This window comes from Notolabrus celidotus, chromosome 8 (assembly GCF_009762535.1).
Source record: "Notolabrus celidotus isolate fNotCel1 chromosome 8, fNotCel1.pri, whole genome shotgun sequence".
NCBI lineage: Eukaryota > Metazoa > Chordata > Actinopteri > Labriformes > Labridae > Notolabrus > Notolabrus celidotus.
This window is the reverse complement of record NC_048279.1, coordinates 3,805,925-3,826,602: the sequence shown is the minus strand read 5'-3', so window position 1 is coordinate 3,826,602 and position 20,678 is coordinate 3,805,925. Positions and strand designations below refer to the sequence as shown.

Below are 20,678 nucleotides of genomic sequence, written 5' to 3'. Positions count from 1 at the left end.
GTTCAATCACAGCACTGGATCTGATAGGTTTCTATTTTGGTCAATGTGTTAACTTCCACTGGATCCGTTCCGTTGCGTTCCGGCTGCGTCTCTGATCCGGCAGGTCAGAGCCCTCCAGATCAGATACACAAGACTTGTAGTTTTACCAAATGCCGGAGCACGACGCATCAATCTCAACAGAGCAGATGGAGCGGGACAGGAAGTCAGGCACCAAAACAAAATGAAAACATCCGGTTAATTTTCAGAATAAAACACTCTGTGTTATCACCAGATCGTATTTCACTTAAAGCTAGGGTTGGTAGTCACGGAAAACTAGCATGAGTTTGAATTTAGCATTTCCTCAAGACTCCGTCTAACCCTCCCCTCCCCTCTCAGAGCTCCTCCAAAACGACGCCCCCGCGACCATATGATGGTGACTGATTCCAAACCGGTCCTCACCAAAACATTCTCATAGTGAAAGTTAAAAACACAAACAAACATGGCTGCTGTTAGTACTCACAACTGTCATGCTAGCATTATCCAGTTGTACTGGTGACACGATATCAGGAGACACATATATAACACTGTAACAGCTCTACTGTTTGTTAAACGTGTTCAGTGTAGATGTTCTTAATTCCTACAGTGTTGACAGTCAGTGAAGGCATCAGGAGAGGTGTAGAGAGTGTGAGCTGGAGAGAGGAGAGACAAGAGGAGAAGTTCTTCATTCATTCAAACATTGATTGTTGTTTTGTTGGTTGGTGTGATCACGGCCGACAGTGACCGGTTATTAAAGATCAACGTGTTCACGAATCGGCTCGTCATCCTTACAGCGTCCGGACAGACTCTACAGTACATCTACATTTTCTGTAGGACTTACTGAATGTCATTAATTCTTTTACTTGTCAGAGCCCCCGTGGTGAGAGCTTTTTAGACTCTGATCCGGACTACAGTCCTGAGCAAAGCACCTCATCAGGTCAGAGGGGACAGGCCCGAGCTCGAGCGAGAGGGGCAGTCAGTAGAGTCAGGGGAAGCAGAGGCAGGGGACGGGGACTCAGAGTACACGCCGGGGAAATGTACGCGCAGGAGGCGGGCAGAACGGCAGGATGGTATTCGATTGGTTTTATAAATTGGACCCTAAAGGCAGGGATTGGTTGGTGTTTTCCCAGGTTTACTCCGGCTGTAGATAGCAGCTTTTTTTTCTCTCTTTTTTAAGAACACATTATGTATTGATTACCATCAGGACATAGAGATCATTTTAACCAGTAGAACAAAAAATGTATCTAAATCTGATTACCAACCCCAGCTTTAACTACAACAACAAACCATCATGGTGAGTGGAGCCAGGCCTGGAGTCAACAGGTCAGAGGTTTTCAGAGGACCAGAAAGACAACATGGATGAGGAGAAGAGGAGGAGAATCCTTGATTCCGTGATTACAGCAGGAAAACCTCGGTCACATGACTCCAGCTGTCCGGCGGTCCTGCACGGATCTGTTGGAAGTCCCGGGTAACAGGCGGGCACCCTGTAGCTGTTAGCGAGGAGGCTAAATGCCTGCCACCCCTTTGCATCTTGCCAGATCGACTAAAGTTAGGTTGAAACAGCATTTCCAATATGGTAGCTGCTGATGATAGGCTTCAAAACTCTGCTTCAGAAACGGATGTTAAATGTCATGGGGTCTACGGAGATGTTTTATACAGACTAGGATCATAGCAGACTATGATTGAGTTCTTAGGAACAGAGAGAGTATGAGAGCTTCTGGCTCTGAGACTGGTTTTGTTTTTAAAAAAAGTCTAAATATGTTCTTTACTACTGAGTCAGTTTCTGAACACTGATCCTACATTTCCCATAATGACATACAACTATACTGCAACTGAGTGTATTTGTGAAATGGTTTTCAGAGATTTGTAGTCTGTCTACTATATTTTACCCAAACAGACATCCTCTTTAAGGTTTGTCAGGGGCTTCAGTGGAGCAGCTCCTCATCCCATCGTGTTTGTTTTGAGGTACCAGCCTCTCACGGTGGCATAAAGGCTGGTATGGCGAGGCTGGAGGCCGCCCACAGGAAGGGAATACATTAAAGGATCAATCCCAGGACTTCATGACTCGGGATGTCGGCATTATACTGATGACAAGAGTATCCTGATCTGAGTATCCTGATCTGAGTATACCAATATAGGTATCCTGAGCTCGGTATCTTGATCTGAGTATCCTGAGCTCGGTATCTTGATCTGAGAATCCTGATCTGAGTATCCTGATCTGAGTATCCTGAGCTGGGTATCCTGAGCTGGGTATCCTGATCTCGGTATCCTGAGCTGGGTATCCTGATCTGAGTATCCTGAGCTTGGTATCCTGATCTGAGTATCCTGAGCTGGGTATCCTGAGCTGGGTATCCTGATCTGGGTATCCTGATCTGGGTATCCTGAGCTGGTTATCCTGATCTGAGTATCCTGATCTGGGTATCCTGAGCTCGGTATCCTGAGCTTGGTATCCTGATCTGAGTATCCTGATCTGGGTATCCTGAGCTCAGTATCCTGAGCTTGGTATCCTGAGCTGGGTATCCTGATCTGAGTATTCTGAGCTGGGTATCCTGATCTGAGTATCCTGAGCTGGGTATCCTGATCTGAGTATCCTGAGCTGGGTATCCTGATCTGAGTATCCTGATCTGAGTATCCTGAGCTGGGTATCCTGATCTGAGTATCCTGAGCTGGGTATCCTGATCTGAGTATCCTGAGCTGGGTATCCTGATCTGAGTATCCTGAGCTGGGTATCTTGATCTGAGGATCCTGAGGATCCTGAGCTGGGTATCTTGATCTGAGGATCCTGAGGATCCTGAGCTGGGTATCCTGATCTGAGTATCCTGAGCTGGGTATCTTGATCTGAGGATCCTGAGGATCCTGAGCTGGGTATCTTGATCTGAGGATCCTGAGGATCCTGAGCTGGGTATCTTGATTTGAGTATCCTGAACTGGGTCTCTTGATTTGAGGATCCTGAGCTGAGCAGTCATTGTGTCTTTGCTGTTACTGTCCCAGCCTAGGTTAGGGTGAGCTTAGGGTTTCTTACTGCCTCCCAGACGCCTCAGTGTGGAGATGATCTGATCCGTGTTGTTTTGCTGCGTCGTCCTCTGTGGTGATTATGTACATGGACTCATTGAGACGGGGACTTGTCCCATGCACAGCTCTGGTTAGGTCTTAGAGTCTATGTTTGCAGTGTCAGTCTAAGCAGCAGAGACAGAGACGGCTCTGACTGCTATGTTTGGACACATTTCTGTATTAATGTGTCATAAAGCTCCACTCAGAGGTCTGCTGGTATTTCAGGGAGCGGAGCGGGGAGTCTGGTCGAGCTGTGGGAACTTTAGACTCTGACAAGCTGTGATTGGCTGCAAGGAGAGCAGGGGCTGAATGGATCTGGTGGGGGTCGGGGTGAAGTTTGAATGGGATATTTTCTATTGTGTGACAGCTCAGCAGCATACCAGCAGAGCTTCCTCTGGTCTCATAGTAACGGCAGAAAGATCCTGGAGTAGAACCAACAACTCTCAGCAGGACAGACTGGAGCTACCCACACTCATTCATCATCACGGACACACACATGAACCTCTGTTTGTGATGGGAACAGATCTGTATGAAACACCTGGCTTACACCTGGTACCAGCCATACCAGCCTGGTACGGCTGGTACAGCCTCTCTGTCATAGAGAGGACAGACCTCTGTCCTGTCCTCTCTCACATAGAGGAGAAAACAGGGAGAGAGAGAGGTGGAGGGACATGAGCTGAGGACTATAGTCTTTGTCATAGACTGTATGATAAATGGACGTAGTCTCCGTGACATCACCCATCTGTTCCTGAGCGCTGTTTTGAAGCTGATCGGCGGCGGGAGCCATATTGGAAATGCTGAACTCAACCTAACTTCTGTTGAGCTAGTGTGAGGTAAAGAGGCGGGCCTTTAGCCTCTTTGCTAACAGCTACAGGGTGCCTGCCTGTCAATCAAGTCAGCCATGCCCTTGTTTAGGCAAAACTTGTACGTTTGTTGTATAACTCTCACATTCAGTTTCACTGGCTCTGCTGTGTGAGACACAAGAAGCTGGTCCGCTCTCATGAGATGTTGCAGGATTCAGTATGACAAGACCCCTCCACGAAGTGCTTATTACCTGGCTACTAACTTAAGATATAAACATGTTGTTAAAAACATTGATCAAAGGTTACTTTATTGATTTAAATGATTTATGTAGTTTTTAAAATAGTCCCAGTGATTCTTCCTCAGTGATCGTTCCATGGTGATGGATTCTTCTCTGCCTGTTTTGGTGGATTGAACATGAAACTGTCCTCATTCAGCTCTCCTTCTTCTCTGAGCTCTGTGGTTCACACACCTTTAAAAAGAAACTAATGTCACAACTTTGAACCCTGCTGCTATCATCACCACCGCTCATGGTTTAACTTTCTTTGGAGAGATCGCTAACCTAAAGTTTCTCTCACCTGCTCCGCTCCTTCATCATATTGATGGACAGGATCCAATATGAAAACATTCGTAGCCTGCAGAGTTATCATGCTAACTGAAGCTAACGTTTAAGCCACATTGTTTTGATGCTAACTGAAGCTAACGGTTTTACCTCACCTTACGGTCTATGGTGTCAACAAGCAGAAGCTAAATGTGTCTGAACTCTTCTCTGTGGATTGATTTGACATGACGTGTGATCAGTTTGCCTCGGAGCCGGACCAGACACGGATCTGGTGACAGTCCCGTGTTAGGCTAAATCCGTGCCCAGATCATCCCTCTTTCTGACTGTTATGGACTCTGGACTCTGCAGACCGGTCAGAACTGCAGTGAGCAGGTGAAAGTAGTTTGAGATGATACAGAGGATAAGGCAGAATATAAAGGTGACCACACATCACTACATGGCGATGTGCTCTTCTACATTTGAAACACACACAGCTCAGAAGGTACGCTGCGTGTCACTCTGTGTGGAACCTTGACATGTGATTATCCACACACACATCACGGGGCACTGCAGACTGAAGGAGCAGTGTGTCACAACAATGACCACTGGAGAGAGGAACGCTATTCAGACTGGAACCTGGACGAATGCGTGTGTGTGTGTGTGTGTCTCCTCTCCATCATTTGTATGGTGTTTCAGTATAATATAGTCACATGTGTATCATCACTCACAGCAGCAGATCTACTCTGGCATGAGTCATCTCTGTACCAGCACTGAGCTCCAGAGGTGGATCCATGACCTGCTAACATGCAGTGATGATACTGAGCTCATGCTCTTACTAAACTACATCATACCAACAGACAGTCCGAGGAAACACATTATCATGTCCCTGTGTGATCAAATAATCTGTGGTTTCAGACCATTTTCACTCAAAAACAACCTGCTGCACATTTTTCCAGACAAAGATATAATCCGCCAAAATGTCTATCTGCTCGTCAACTATAAGGGACTCCAGCGAGAGGCTGGTAGATACCGAGTAACCAAAACCTGGTCGCCATATTAGAAACAAAACCTTTAATCCTTAATCTGCAGTAAACAGGTGAGTTGTATATAAATTCAGGCGTACAGTTGTCATTAAGAGAGAAATGAGCTCTAGAGACCCAAACTGTTTTTGTACCAGGCTGTAAACATGTTTATTTCTGCTGTAACATTTTAACATGGAGCTCTATGGGGACTTACTCACTGCAGGAGACACACTCTAGTGGACATGAGAGGAACGGGAGTTTTGGGACTAAAGCCGATTTATACGTCTGTGTTGAATCGACGGCGTAGTCTACGCCGGAGGTCCGCATAGCTCCCGTACCTACCTAGAGGCCTACGCATGTAGCTGACATGCACCTCCTCCAAAATGTAACTACGTGTAGAATTGACGCAGACCGCAAGCCATGTGATTGGTTGGCTTGGCAGCATTGTATTTCCCGCATTTACAGCACTTTCAGGATCCCCCCTCATCGGCCGCACATCGGCCGTGTATTTGATCTCCTCCTCTCTATTCTTCATGTAATCATGTCTGTATGATAAACAGCAACATGTATCAGCTGTAGATTAACAGAACACGCTCTGAATCTCTGTGGAAAAGGAAACAGAGATCGTAGCGGGGCCGGAAGCAGGCGACCGGCTATCAGAGAGACCGCACTGACCTCAAGTGCTTCGGAGGAGTATTGCAATCGACGCACAAGTATGTGGTTCTCATGTCTGCGTCAGCCCCTGCTGTGTAGGGGAGACGCAGAGGTATGAATCAGCCTTAACACGTTGGCTGTTTATGCTACATACTACCTACCAAGGTAGTATTCAGTACGTACTGCATACTGCGTTTGAAGGTAGTCTGAAGTCTGACTGTTCTGTTGGATCTGGTCTGCAGGATGCTGGGTCAGGCGTTGCTGGATTTCAGGTTTCTGAATGCTGAAGTAAACAACGACCAAGCAGATAGAGAAACTGCTTCTTTAGCATGATGATTTAAAAAGTGAAGAAGTGGTTTATATGGAAGTGAATCATTTTCACAGACGTGAACAGTTATAGGTTTCACAATTGTGCAGTGGTTAGCGCTGTTGCCTCACAGCGAGAAGGTTCTTGGTTTCGAGTCCCTGGTCTGTCAGGTTCCTTTCTATGTAGAGCTTGCATGTTCTCCTTGTGCATGCATGGGTTCTCTCCGGGTACTCCGGCTTCCTCCCACAGTCCAAAAACATGCTATCCAGGTTAGGTGAGCATGTGTACGTGAATGGTTCTCTGTCTCTCCGTGTTTGCCTGTGATAGGTTGGCAACCCGTCCAGGGTGGGCCATGCCTTCCACCCAAAGTCAGCTGGGATTGGCTCCAGCCCCCCGTGACCCCGAAATGGGATAATTGGTCAAGATAATGGATGGATGGATGTACAGTTACCTGTGGGATTATTATCACCCCTGCAGTTACTAGAAGTGACAAGCTTTGCCTGCGTTACTTTCGTTACTTCTCTGTAAATCTAACCGACGGTTTAACGTATTATACAAGTCCAACACAGTAGGTGGCTGTAATGCACCTAAAAACTGAGTAGCGCTTTGCATTATGGGAAACAGTACGTGAGGGAGACTGGTCCGCTGCATACTGAGAAATGTTCCATAATCAGTACGACATCTGGGTACTTTTTGCATACTGCAGATTTTGCTCTTGTTCACATACTACATACTGAATTTAGACCACATCAGTACGTACTGCTGGTATAGTAGGAGGTTTCAAAAACAGCCATAGTCTTCCTATCTCAGGTTTCCCCTTGGCCTTGCCTTCCTCTCCCTCCAGTCAATAAGTAAATGTTCCTGTGAGCAACCTCTACAGGCCTGGAGGACTTCTGTTATAAAAGTGCACCTGAGGTGCATTTTGACCAAGAGTTCCAGTCTTTTAGAACTACTTTAACCTGGGCTAAAAGGTTCCTGTGCCCCCATTGTTGTCTACAATTAGACCGCGGGCTGAAGTCCCAGGTAGATTGTGTAAATCAGGCCAGTGACGTATGGAGAAAAAAAAAGTAAATGCACTACACCACCAGACCAGTAGAGGGCAGTAACACAAAGAGGAATGCCATTCATCACAGATGACACCATAGAAGCAGACGGACAGGCAGGTATCATTATGAGCAACACAACAGTTAGCCTGTTAGCATGAAGAGACTCAGCTGGTCTGTTTTAGATGGTGCTATATTTCATCACAGATGGATTCACTGAATCAACACGTGAGAGGAGATAAGCGCGAGTAGCAAAGACGTTTCAACACGGCTTTAAAATCCTTTTGAACTCAAAAAGCCGTGGCAGAGATCGGCCAGTGTTTTGGTTTAAACAGCGACCCTGTTAACTGGAGACTTTCAGCCGGATACATCCCTCATAAACGTCTTTAGACCATCATTAAATATCTGATGATATGTTTGCAGTATGTTTATTCAGGCGGCTGCAGATCTGCTGGCCTCGTAGGCCACCGTAGATGAAATGGTCAGTGTCTCTGTGTCAGAGCTGTTCAACGCTTTTTAATGAATGTAACTCATTATCAGTAACATCTGATCCTCGCTGGATAGGCTTTACTGTTTAAGGTCATGACATCATAGCAAACACTCCTCCTCCTCCTGCTGCTCCTCTGAAAGCTTGTGCAGCTACAGTTTAAATCCTGAACTCATTAACCCTCAATGTGCTGCAGCATGTGGACACACACACACACACACACACACACACACACACACACACACACACACACACACACACACACACACACACACACACACACACACACACACACACACACACACACACACACACACACACACACACAGCTGATGTAATGGGTGCTCCTCTCCTGTAATGTGATCATAGCTCCTCCTTTTCTCTGTCTGCTGAGTTATGCTCAGGGCTGCTAAACACACACACACACACACACACACACACACACACACACACACACACACACACACACACACACACACACACACACACACACACACACACAAAAGCACTAGACACAGAGTCTATATCTTGCCCTGTTTTCTCTCACACACATATACATACATATTCACACTTGCAACCCCCCCCCCCCCCCCCCCCCCCCCCCCCTGTCCTTTCACTGTATTCTGACCAATCAGATCGTCCGTAGCTCTGGCCTGGTTTAGAAGGTCCGCCCCCTGCAGTCCTGAGCCTGCAGCAGCTCAGGCTATTTCTGTCCACTCTCTGTCTGTTACACACTCTCACACACACACACACACACACACACACACACACACACACACACACACACACACACACACACACACACACACACAGTAGTAACTGGATGCGTTACCATACTTTGCAGGTGAAAGACTGATTTAAAGTCCACCCTGAGATTTAAGGATCATGTCAGTACTGGACTGTGTGCATGCTGGGGGTCTAACTCTAAAGTCTCAGTTCTTGATGTGCCTCGGGTTTGAGGTCACATTTTGGTTCATTTTTAGTACAACAGTGTTTCCAAAAAGTGTCCTATAATAAATAAATAACTGTAATCTATATTTAAAATGAACTGAACTTCATATATCACCTTGTCCCCCTCAGAACTACAGACTGTTTGAATGCCTGAAGGAGCTGTGTTAGCTTCACACTGTTTGTCTTTTCCCAATCTCCACTGACCCATGTCCTGACACCCCCTCATCTTATCCATGAGTCTTTGAACCCAAGTGTTCCCAAACTGGAGACCTCAGTGATGGTGTGGATCTTCAGTCTCTCTGTCCTCTCTTGTTGTGGCTGTGATGACAGGCTGACATGCTGTGTGTGGTGCTCTCCTGTCCTCTGGAGCGGGTCAGGTACTGAAACAGTCCAATACGTGGATCCTTAAGGCTGATTCATACTTCTGAGTCCCTTTCTATTTTTAGTTTGTTTTCCTTTTCCTTTTTTCATCCTTTTTACTATTTCTTATTTTTTGTTACTTTTTTTTCACTTTTTTTCTTTTTTCTTTTTCTTGTTCATTTTTACTCGTTTTCTTTTTCATTCTTTCTTTTCATCTTTTTCGATTTGACTTGTTTTTCTTTCTTTTTTTCTTGTTTAATTTTACTTTCCTTTTTAATTTAATGTTAATTTCTTCTTTCTTCCCCCTTCTCGTTTTCCTTTTTTTCTTGTTTTTTTTTCTACTATTTTTTATCTTGTTGTCTTTTTCTTTCTTTCTTTTAGTCCCTTTTTTCAGTTTCTTTCTTTCTTTGTTTATTTTTTCTTACTTTTCTTACATTCTTTCTTTTTTGGTGTTAATTTTTTCTACATTTCTTTTTCATTCCTTCTTTTCGTCTTTTTTCATTTTACTTGTTTTTCTTTCTTTCTTTCTTTTCCTTGTTTATTTTTACCTTTCTTTCCCCTTCTATTTTTTCTTTCCTTTCTTGTTTTTCTTGCTTTATTTTGTCTTTATTTTTCCTTCATTTCTTGTTTTTCTTTTTTCTATTTTTCTTTTATTTCTTTTTTAGTCCTTCTTTCTCTGTTTCTTTTTTCTTTTTTTCTTTCTTTCTTTTTCCTTTTTCATTCTTTCTCTTATTCTTTTGTCATTAACTCTTGTTTCTCTTTCATTTTTCTTTCTTTCATTATTCTTGTTTATTTTAACCTTTCTTTTTGTTTTTTGTTTATTTGTTTATTTTTTCTTTCGTTCTTTTCCCCTTCTCATTTCTTTCTTTTCCTACTTTCTTTTTTCTTGTTATTTTTTCTTTCTTTTTTCCTTTCTTGTTATTCTTTCCCTCCTTCTCTGTTTCTTTCTCATACATTTTGGAAACTAATCTCTTGCACTGATTTCAGTTCAACTTTTTGTCTCATGAAGTTGCTCGGGGAGCAGCAGAGCAGTGTAGTTTGATCTTTGAAAAGCTGTTCAGGTTTATTGGTGTCTGAACTTGGTTTGAAAACTTGAACAGAGTGAACGACGTGTTTCCCTCTGAGACCGTAGACTAATAATGGATGTAGTATCAGTGACGTCACCCATCTGTTCCTGCGCACTGTTTCAAAGCCAATCATCGGTGGGAGCCATATTGGAAATGCTGAACTCAACCAGTCAAAGTGTGAGGTAAAGAGGCAGGGTTTGAGCCTCCTAGCCAACAGCTATGTGTTCCCGCCTGTCCGTCAAGTCAGTCATGTCCTTATTTGGGCAAAAACTCGTAATCTGAATATCTTCTGAACCCTCGTGTTAGAAAAAAATTCACCCCCCGTACAGTGCACTGATAGAGAGATGAGTTTATTTCTGCTGTAAAGATCGTCTTCTTTGAATGGGTGTGTATGTGGTCTCTGGTGTTTCAGCAGCCGGCCTCAAGCGACTGCTCCATGATTGCCTGTTAAACAGTTGTTAGTTCCACATTAGCACAGGTGACTGTCTGATGGAGGGGCGCCAGGTAAGGTGACTCCTTCAACCAAGGGCCTGTGTTCAGAAACACTGATACATGGCAGCTGTAATATGTTGTGTAAATATACATTCAAGGGTCGTCATGGGAGGGAGTCCTGCTGTCAGTGTCCTCCTCTGGTCCCTGTCACAGTCAGGAGAGATGTAGGCCACAGGTCCTCCTCTGAAGTCTGTTCATGTTTAATAATCAAAGCAGGAAGCAGAGTTCATCCAGCTGCTGACCTCTGGCTTTACAGAGTATTACCGGACACACACACACACACACACACACACACACACACACACACACACACACACACACACACACACACACACACACACACACACACACCTTGTACCATTATAATGCATTCATGTGAGGCATCAGTCTGTGGATTAGGGCGGAGCCTATATGAACCAATCAGCTGTCAGAGTGACTCGACAGATGTGGAGAGCAAAGCCTCTTTCTCTATTTTCTGCCTTCATCTGATGCTAACACTCCTCTGACATCACTGCTCTAATGTTGCATGTGTCCTGTTCACACTGATACACAGTGTGCGCGCGTGTATGCGTGTGTGCGTGCGTGTGTGCGTGCGTGCGCGCGTGCGTGTGTGCGCGCGTGCATGCATGCGTGCGTGCGTGCACTCTGTGCATGGTGAGGAGCTCTGAAGCGTCTCTGCTTGTAGCCGACCTTTAGAGATGCTCCATCAGTCACACTCGTCTCTGTGATGTCTCCATGTGTTGCCGTAAAGTTTGTGAAAGATCATCAAGTCCACTTTACCTTCCTGTTTCTGCAGAGGGTACACACCCGTATGACTGAACCTGGCTCGGAGACAATGTCCTGTTACACAGATTAGATGTCTTCAAGATGCAACCTCCGGCAGAAACACCAGAAACCACACACACACCCATTCTAAAGAGACCATCTTTACAGCAGAAATAAACATGTTTGCAGCCTGGTTCACACTGAACAGGGCTGACGTTAAGGGCTTTACCTAAATAAAAGGGCGTGACGGACTCTTGACTGACAGGCAGGCACACTGTAGCTGTCAGTGAGGAGCTAACCCCCAATTTATACAGGATGCGCTGCGTTGTTACGACTGCGCAGAGTGTTTGCTCTGTCCGACGTCTTGCACCCTGCTACACAGGACGTGTGTTTGGAGCGTAGCGCCAGCTCAGAGCAGCCAGGATCAGCTGGGTCCAGAATAGAGAGAACTACATACAAACAACAGGTTACAGAGCCTTTCTGTGGTTGAATCATGTGGAGAGTATTCCATTACCGTTATGCTGAGTATGCTGATCATCTTAAAGTCCTGTTACCTTCTGACACAGTGATCATCTTAAAGTCCTGTTACCTTCTGATACAGTGATCATCTTAAAGTCCTGTTACCTTCAGACACAGTGATCATCTTAAAGTCCTGTTACCTTCTGACACAGTGATCATCTTAAAGTCCTGTTACCTTCTGACACAGTGATCATCTTAAAGTCCTGTTACCTTCTGACACAGTGATCATCTTAAAGTCCTGTTACCTTCTGACACAGTGATCATCTTAAAGTCCTGTTACCTTCTGATACAGTGATCATCTTAAAGTCCTGTTACCTTCAGACACAGTGATCATCTTAAAGTCCTGTTACCTTCTGACACAGTGATCATCTTAAAGTCCTGTTACCTTCAGACACAGTGATCATCTTAAAGTCCTGTTACCTTCTGACACAGTGATCATCTTAAAGTCCTGTTACCTTCTGACACAGTGATCATCTTAAAGTCCTGTTACCTTCTGACACAGTGATCATCTTAAAGTCCTGTTACCTTCTGACACAGTGATCATCTTAAAGTCCTGTTGTAGTTGACCTGGATCACTGATCTGTGGCTGAGTGTAGCTTACATCCATGATCGATGAGTATTTCTGATCTATACAATCTTTAAACTGACTGGAGTTCTTATATGATGTGTTATTTTGAAATTCGCGGATTTTGCATGCGATCCTCGTGCCTGACTTCTTGTCCAGGTCGGTCTTTTCTATGTAAATTGACGCGTGCTGGGCATGGACTCCGTTGAAAATAGACTTGAGGCGTGTCTCTGGCTGAGCGGCGCAGGGGCACGCTCCCGAGATGGAGCTGAGACGCGCCGCAGCGCCCTGTGTGAACATGAGCATTGACTAGAATCGGAACGTATTGGCAGCAATGTGCGTGGTGCAGCCGTTATGCAACGCTGCAAATCCTGTGTAAATTGGGGGTTAAGTCCCCCAAAGACTCCACGTCTTTGCGTCACATTATATCGACTGAAGTTACATTGGGTCAGCATTTCAATATGGTAACCATGTACGATGGGCCTCAAAACTCTGCTTCAGAAAGCGATCGGTGACGTCACAGATACTACGTCCTTTTTTCTATACAGTGGAGGGTTTTCTAACACGCTGCTCCTCTGAGGCATGTCTGGACATGTTCAGGAGCGCTCTGCAGCTGTAAAGGGGCTCAGGTCTGAAACAGAGCTGTTTCCTTCCAGAGTATAGTTCTGATATCTACACTTCAGTATTGTCTGATAACTAGTGTTCCTCTGATACCAGCAGGATTTTAAAAAGCATATTACTCATAAAAACACAAATAACTGACTTAACATCATGCTCCTTATCATCCCATCATAGGGTGTGGTGTTGGTCTTTGGGTCTGTCCATCAGTTCATGGATGAGATCTGGACAGACCGGCTGAAGTTAAACCTTGGAGTCCAGACTGATGATCTAGTTTAATTTCATGATCAGAAAGCACTCTGTGAAGGTTGGTAGCTGCCGTGTGGGGTCGTTGCATGGAGACTGGCTAACTTGAAGCTAATACCTCATTGTAGGCAGCATGGTGGGCACAGACCCTGCTGTGAGTACATACTCCTGCAGTAGAGTCTTTAAAGCTCCAGTGAGGAGTTTTTGTTTGGTTGTGCAACAGAGTGAAATTAATACTGAAGTCTCTTTATGACCGATAAAAGCAACCAAGACCACCAGCAACAAGACTGACTGTTTCTGCTTTGTAAGTTTAAACCATAGACTGTATGAATAATGGACGTAGTATCTGTGACATCACCCATCTGTTTCTGAAGCGCAGCCATATTGCTGCTGTCGCTATTGCTTGTGAGTTCTGACCAAGCGGCAACCTCCGGTCGTGAGAATAGAAGCCCATGCGGAAGTGTGAAAAACTGCAGTTCATGGAGTGTCCGCTGGAGGCTGGCTCTGGAAGTACCAGAAACCACATACACACCAATTCAAAGAAGACGATCTTTACAGCAGAAATAAACATGTTTACAGCCTGGAACAAAAAACAAGTGTAGTCTGGATAGATCATTTCTCTATCAGCACACACTGTACGGGGGTGAATTTTTTTAGAACACAGCAATTTTGAAGATATTAAGATTACAAGTTTTCCATTATGAGAGGCACAGCTGACTTGATTGACAGGCGGGAACACTGTAGCTGTTGGTGAGGAGGCTGAAAGCCCGCCTCTTAACGTCACAATCGCTCGACAGAAGTTTGGTTGAGTTCAGCATTTCCAATATGGCCCCCGCCGACTATTGACTTCAGAACAGTGCTTCAGAAACAGATGGGTGACGTCACAGAGACTACATCCATTATTTATACAGTCTATGGGTCTGACAGATCTGGGAAAACTGGCTTTTCCCAAAACACACCTTGGACATGGATTAATCTTGAGAAGAGATGAAGCTGGACACATTAATATCACTGAACAACGTTAAGAGCCTCTTAAAAGAAGACGGTGACGGAGGCAGGAGGAGGTTTTTTTGTTAGATACCAATTTGACAGGAAGAGATGAGCAAAAAGAAAACATGTACATCTCTGTCGACAGGAGGCACCAAAATACTCAGCAGATTTAGAGTGCAGTGACTCTTCAAAAAGAGTCAAAACATGTCCTCCTCCCAGTCTGTCCCTGAACAGTCAGACTGGTGGATTCAAACAGCTGCACAGAGACTGTTGGTTGGATAGCTAGCTTAGCGCAGCCTTTGAGCAGAGGTTATGAATACTGTGTATAGATAAACAGATAAAGTCCTCTCATGTGTCAGCATGCTCCTGTGAAGAAGTCTTGAGTTAATGTTTGCAGATTAGAAACTTCCTATCTGAGCTGAGAGCTGCCTGTTTCATCATGGAGGTGTGTGAGTGTGTGGGTTGTTGGTAAGGGATGCAAATTGGGGGGGTCCATGGGAAAAAAAGAGGGGGACCATCCTCCTCCAGTTTCACCTCCTTTCATTCTTCTCAGCAGTTTAACCCCTGCAGCTCGTCCCAGTTCAACAAGTCTGAACCGGCCTGGCACTGGGCTCCTCTTTCTCATGTTAATGTGTCGGAACTCTGTCTGCTCTGCACACACACACGCACACACACACACACACACACACACGCACACACACACACACACACACACACACACACACACACACAAACACACACACACACTCAGAGGCAGTTTACTCTTGTTGTGTGTTGGGCTTTACATGCAAACTCTCAAAACCATCTTCCAAGAGTGGACTCTCTGAAAACATGCAACCCCTTCCGCTTCTGTGTCTCTCTCAGGGATCTCCTGAAGACGATGACGTCACAGCCCCCTTCATGCATTGCATATTACGTTCCCAGTCAAATAGCCACGCAGGACAAAAGCAACAATGGCTGACTGCTGAACTTTGTGAGCTGCTGACTCGACTAAGTTTATTAACGCTCCAGACAAAGTTAACGGTTTTCGTGTGTGAGTTTGCTGTGGTCTTCTCGTTTGTTTGAACCCACCACTCTGTTGAAGAGCAGCTGTATGTGCGCCCGCCTGGTGTTCTTTGGTGTTGTTCATCACAAAGTTAACCTCACACTGGTCCGGCCTGTACATTCAGTGTTTTCATTTGGTCTTCCTGAAGATGTCATTGTCTAGATAGCAGCATATGTTGCTCCTAAACCTGTATATACAGTTCAGCATTAATGGAGCCTTCAAAGATGTGGAAGCTACCCATGCCATGAACTCTTATGATCCTTATACCATCAGGGACGCTGGCATCCATGATTTCCAAAAATAATGTCAGATTTTGATCCATCAGACCACAGGACAGTTTTCCACTTCCCCTCAGTCCATCTTAAACTGGCTCAGGTCCAGAGAAGTCTCTGTTGTTCTGGTTTATATATGGTTTCCACTTTGTATGGTTCAGTTTTAACCTGCATTTCTGAATACAGTGATCTCCACTACAGAGTCGTGTCTGTTTTTAATGCAGTGACTTCCACTACAGTCATGTCTGTTTTTAATGCAGTGATTTACAATTCAGAGTCATGTCTGTTTTTAATGCAGTGACTTCCACTACAGAGTCATGTCTGTTTTTAATGCAGTGACTTCCACTACAGAGTCATGTCTGTTTTTAATGCAGTGACTTCCACTACAGTCATGTCTGTTTTTAATGCAGTGACTTCCACTACAGAGTCATGTCTGTTTTTAATGCAGTGACTTCCACTACAGAGTCATGTCTGTTTTAATACAGTGACTTCCACTACAGTCATGTCTGTTTTTAATGCAGTGACTTCCACTACAGAGTCATGTCTGTTTTTAATGCAGTGACTTCCACTACAGAGTCATGTCTGTTTTTAATGCAGTGATTTACAATTCAGAGTCATGTCTGTTTTTAATGCAGTGACTTCCACTACAGAGTCATGTCTGTGTTTAATGCAGTGACTTCCACTACAGAGTCATGTCTGTTTTAATGCAGTGATTTACAATTCAGAGTCATGTCTGTTTTTAATGCAGTGACTTCCACTACAGAGTCATGTCTGTTTTTAATGCAGTGACTTCCACTACAGAGTCATGTCTGTTTTTAATGCAGTGACTTCCACTACAGTCATGTCTGTTTTTAATGCAGTGACTTCCACTACAGAGTCATGTCTGTGTTTAATGCAGTGACTTCCACTACAGAGTCATGTCTTTTTTTAATGCAGTGACTTCCACTACAGAGTCATGTCTGTTTTAATGCAGTGACTTCCACTACAGAGTCATGTCTGTTTTTAATGCAGTGACTTCCACTACAGAGTCATGCCTGTTTTTAATGCAGTGACTTCCACTACAGAGTCATGTCTGTTTTTAATGCAGTGACTTCCACTACAGAGTCATGTCTGTTTTTAATGCAGTGACTTCCACTACAGAGTCATGCCTGTTTTTATTGCAGTGACTTCCACTACAGAGTCATGTCTGTTTTTAATGCAGTGATTTCCACTACAGAGTCATGTCTGTTTTTAATGTAGTGACTTCCACTACAGAGTCATGTCTGTTTTTAATGCAGTGATTTACAATTCAGAGTCATGTCTGTTTTTAATGCAGTGACTTCCACTACAGAGTCATGTCTGTTTAATGCAGTGACTTCCACTACAGAGTCAAGTCTGTTTTTAATGCAGTGATTTCCACTACAGAGTCATGTCTGTTTTTAATGCAGTGATTTACAATTCAGAGTCATGTCTGTTTTTAATGCAGTGACTTCCACTACAGAGTCATGTCTGTTTAATGCAGTGACTTCCACTACAGTCATGTCTGTTTTTAATGCAGTGACTTCCAGTACAGAGTCATGTCTGTTTTAATGCAGTGACTTCCACTACAGTCATGTCTGTTTTTAATGCAGTGACTTCCACTACAGAGTCATGACTGTTATTAATGCAGTGATCTCCACTACAGAGTCATGACTGTTATTAATGCAGTGACTTCCACTACAGAGTCATTACTGTTATTAATGCAGTGATTTCCACTACAGAGTCATGTCTGTTTTTAATGCAGTGGCTTCCACTACAGAGTCATGCCTGTTTTTAATGCAGTGACTTCCACTACAGAGTCATGCCTGTTTTTAATGCAGTGACTTCCACTACAGAGTCATGCCTGTTTTTAATGCAGTGACTTCCATTACAGAGTCATGTCTGTTTTTAATGCAGTTACTTCCACTACAGAGTCATGCCTGTTTTTAATGCAGTGACTTCCACTACAGAGTCATGTCTGTTTTTAATGCAGTGATTTACAATTCAGTCATGTCTGTTTTTAATCCAGTGACTTCAACTACAGAGTCATGTCTGTTTTTAATGCAGTGACTTCCACTACAGAGTCATGTCTGTTTTTAATGCAGTAACTTCCACTACAGAGTCATGTCTGTTTTTAATGCAGTGACTTCCACTACAGAATCATGCCTGTTTTTAATGCAGTGACTTCCACTACAGAGTCATGCCTGTTTTTAATGCAGTGACTTCCACTACAGAGTCATGCCTGTTTTTAATGCAGTGACTTCCACTACAGAGTCATGTCTGTTTTTAATGCAGTGATTTACAATTCAGTCATGTCTGTTTTTAATGCAGTGACTTCAACTACAGAGTCATGTCTGTTTTTAATGCAGTGATTTCCACTACAGAGTCATGTCTGTTTTAATACAGTGATCTCCACTACAGAGTCATGTCTGTTTTTAATGCAGTGACTTCCACTTCAGAGTCATGTCTGTTTTTAATGCAGTGACTTCCACTACAGGGTCATGTCTGTTTTTAATGCAGTGACTTCCACTACAGTCATGTCTGTTTTTAATGCAGTGACTTCCACTACAGAGTCATGTCTGTTTTTAATGCAGTGACTTCCACTACAGAGTCATGTCTGTTTTTAATGCAGTGACTTCCACTACAGAGTCATGTCTGTTTCTAATGCAGTGACTTCCACTACAGAGTCATGTCTGTTTTTAATGCAGTGACTTCCACTACAGAGTCATGCCTGTTTTTAATGCAGTGACTTCCACTACAGAGTCATGTCTGTTTTTGATGCTTACAGAAGCTCACAGTTTTACCTCACCTTACGGTCTATGGTGTTAACAAGTAGAAGCTTAATGTGTCTGAACTCTTTTCCGCGGATTGATTTGACATGACGTGTGATCAGGCCGCCTCTGATTGGCTCGTGTTCTTGAAAGTTAATAACCATCAGAATCAGAATGTTTTTTTTTTACACAGCTGGGTGGTGATGAGTAAGAAAGCGGGCGATACATTTATATAACAGATGGTTCAGAGTTCTCGACTCTGTGTGAGTGAGCGTGTGTGTGTGTGTGTGTGTGTGTCCTACATCCAGCCTCAGTGTCTAACTGGGTCACACCAGAACCCAGCTGCAGTACTGCAACACCGGCTCAGAGAGCATGTGCAGACACACACGCACACGTACTGCACAATCTTTAGACTTTGCAGTGTGTGTGTGTGTGTGTGTGTGTGTGTGTGTGTGTGTGTGTGTGTGTGTGTGTGTGTGTGTGTGTGTGTGTGTGTGTGTGTGTGTGTGTGTGTGTGTGTGTGTGTGTGTGTGATACCAACAAAGAGCAACTGGGGATGCGTTGTCATGGAGACCCTCTCGGCAGCCCGCCCACCAGCTTGTGTGTGTGTGTGTGTGTGTGTGTGATTGTGAGCGATGCACGGTGAGGGAGGGAGGAAAAGCCTGGGCTGCAGAGTGAGGCGGTGTGTGATTGGTCACACCCCCTTGTCTTTGTGTGGCGCAGGGGATTGTGGGTAGCCCCTGACTGAATGCTCATTTGTGTGTGAGTGGGAAAAGAAGGAAGGGGGGCCTGTGTGTGTGTGTGTGAGAGCGCGTGAGAACAGAGGAGGACGACGCCTGTGTGTGTGTGTGTGAGGAGGGGGAGGAGCTGAGTGTGTGTGTGAAAGAGAGGAGGATGAGCTAGTGTGTGTGTGAGAGAGAGAGAGAGAGAGAGAGAGTGTGTGAGAGCTGCGCTGACACCAGGAGCTGGACTGGATTTTAAACTGGACCCATTTCTTCTGAACCAGGACCAATAACAGCTGAGGTACCTGCGTTTGTGTGTGTGTGTTTGTTTGTGTGTGTGTGTGTGTGTGTAGGTGCCAGTTTGTCTGTCTCTCATGTCTGCCATTAGCTAACCTGTTAGCTGCAGCTCTGCTAGTTAGCATTAGCAGCTCCAGAGACAGAGAGAGCAAGAGAGAGAGAGAGAGAGAGAGAGAGAGAGAAAGAGAGAGAGAGACGCAGACATGCTGCAGGAGAGAGAGAGATAACAGAGAGTAACAGAAAGAGAGAGAGAGAGAGATGGAGGGATGGAGGGAGAGAGACACTGAGGTTGAGAGAGAGAGGGTGATGGAGGGAGGGAGAGAGGGAGGAGGGAGTGCATGACAAAAGGAGGGGGTGTGGTTTAGAGGTCTGGACAAAGGAGGCTGGCTGATTGTTTACTACCACTGCAGTGAGAGAGACATGGGCGATCAATGCTGCTCTATCACTCTCTTTCTGTTCCCTCATCCTCTGCTTCACACAGCTGCTCTCCTCCTCACCCCTCCTCACCCTCTGCATGTCTGATACATCCTCTCTCTCTCTCCCTCTCTCTCCCTCCCTCCCTCTCTCTCTCTCCCTCCCTCTCTCTCTGACAGTGTAGTAGTAATGGAATGAGCAGAGCTAGCATAAGCTAACAGCTGCTGCTACAAAATGGCTCTTCTTCTCCTCCATCAGTCACGTTATCTCCCTTCCTCCCTCCCTCCCTCTCTCACACACACACACACACACACACACACACACACACACTCACACACACACACACACACACACACAGACAGCAGAAACAGTCAAATCAAACAGCTGCTGTTTTCACTCTGTACTGATCAGATGTAGTAACGATGACGTACTCTGTTCTGTCCTGGTGTGTGTGTGTGTGTGCGTGTGTGTGTGTGTGTGTGTGTGTGTGCTAGCTGCTAGCTGTTAGCTGTTAGCTGCTGTGTGACATTCAGCTGCAGGGAGAACAGAATGAAGCAGCAGCTGTCGGCCGGGGAGCAGAACGAGTAGAACAAGAAACAGACGGATAACACAGCCAGTCAAATAAAGCAGCACTACAAACAGGCTGGACTGGTAGCAGCAGTATTA

General features: G+C 44.8%; 1 protein-coding gene across 3 annotated transcripts in view; it reads left to right on the top strand.

Annotated features, from left to right (window-relative positions):
• The window catches only part of LOC117817493 (storkhead-box protein 2-like), a 71,322-nt gene that overhangs the window by 15,892 nt on the left and 34,752 nt on the right, over window positions 1–20,678 (top strand). The window contains exon 1 of one of the 3 annotated variants that reach the window (XM_034690226.1): window positions 19,505–19,602. The exons of the other annotated variants lie outside the window; for them this stretch is intronic. The gene's annotated coding sequence lies outside the window, so the exon portion shown is untranslated. Of the gene's footprint in view, window positions 1–19,504; window positions 19,603–20,678 lie in introns of those variants that run through there. 3 annotated transcript variants of the gene reach the window in all.